Here is a 1,653-nt window from a genome sequence, read left to right as displayed (position 1 = left end):
CAAAACAGATAGCTTTGGCTGCTGCCTCCATGTGAGAATTTGCAGAGCACCTACAGCATCCAAAATTTAACAAATTAGCATTGTAATCAGCAACTAAGAAACCTATCCCAGCTATTGACTTATTTTCATCCAGAACAGAGGCAGTAAGCAGAACTGGGCAATCAGCAAATGTATAATTGTTTAAAATAAGATTCCTCCCCAAAAGAGGATATGAGGCACAAGAAAACTCCATGGCATGCCCGATTGCCCATTGGGAAATCATAGCACCATCCAGCTGGCTATTGTTAAAGATTTTATTACAACGAGCTTTCCAAATGAACCACAAAGTAGAAGCAATAAGCGACTGAATAAACCGATCATTACCAGACACCGCTTGGTTCAGCCACATGCCAGAAGAAATCCCATCAGAGAGGTTAATAGGCTTACCAACTTTAGAGCAAGTGATAATCCAAATATCCTGAATTTTATCACAGTGTAAAAACAAGTGCTCCACAGATTCAGTGTGTAAGTTGCAAAATGTGCACAATGTTTGAGGACCTAAATTCAGTCGATGTAAATAATCATTTGTTTTAATAGCATCATGAAATAGTAACCAGATAAAATGTTTTACCTTTGGAGCAACCTTGAGCTGCCATAAATTCTTCCAACCCTTCCAAAAATTACCAGAACTCTTATCATGATTAAGAAAAGAATAAACCATAGTGGACAATTTAGAACCTTTAGATTTGGGTAACCACACCCAATTATTGCCTGATTCATAATCAATACGGCTATGACTCAAAACATTATCATTCAAGTGCATACCAAAGACAAAATGCAAGCGAGAAATATTCCAGTGAATATCAACCAATAACTCAGAAATATGCAAATGCTCATAATCTAGATCCATATTAAGGTAAGTAGGTTTAAGAGCTAACGGTATCTCAAAATACCAAGGATCACTAAGAAGAGAAGTCAAATTCGGATTAAAAGAATTTATCCAGAGAAAAGGTCTGATGACTAGGGCAGTGCGAAACATACCTCGATAAATCCAAGAACATTTTATGGGAATATTACCTTTCCAGACATCCATTTTGCCATATTTGTCTTTCATAATGTCAACCCACCACTTGTTAATATTGTTCAGCAAACTCATAACATTCTTGGCCATAAGAGCAATTTTAGAATGACCCATATTTCTAATTGACAAACCCCCCTCAGATCGATCAAGCATAATTTCATTCCAACCGACTGAGTTGATGCCCTTTCTATTGCTATCCTTAGACCAAAATAGGGCCCTGGCAGCCTTATTGATCCGATCAAGAATAGATTTTGGAACAGAATAAACAGACATGTAGTACAGAGGCGCAGTCATGATAGAAGCATTTATAAGAATGGTTTTCCCTGCTGGGGTGATTTTAGATTTCCACCAAAAAGCAATTGACTTCTCAATCTTGTCAACCATAGAGGAAAAACAAGAGAGTGCCAATCGTTTAGGTGAAATTAAAATTCCCAGATAGGAGAAAGGAAAAAAACCAACTTTATAATTAAGGATTTCAGAAATTTTACAAGAAAGGTGTTTGTTGAAGCGGCTAGGGAAGATGACTTCTGATTTCAAATTATTGACTCTTTGCCCTGTCAAGTTACCATAAAATGCAAGACAACTCTTGATAT

The sequence above is a fragment of the Dioscorea cayenensis genome, chromosome 19 (genome assembly GCF_009730915.1).
Source record: "Dioscorea cayenensis subsp. rotundata cultivar TDr96_F1 chromosome 19, TDr96_F1_v2_PseudoChromosome.rev07_lg8_w22 25.fasta, whole genome shotgun sequence".
Taxonomy (NCBI): domain Eukaryota; kingdom Viridiplantae; phylum Streptophyta; class Magnoliopsida; order Dioscoreales; family Dioscoreaceae; genus Dioscorea; species Dioscorea cayenensis.
The sequence above is the reverse complement of the archived record's forward strand: the minus strand, read 5'-3'. Positions refer to the sequence as shown.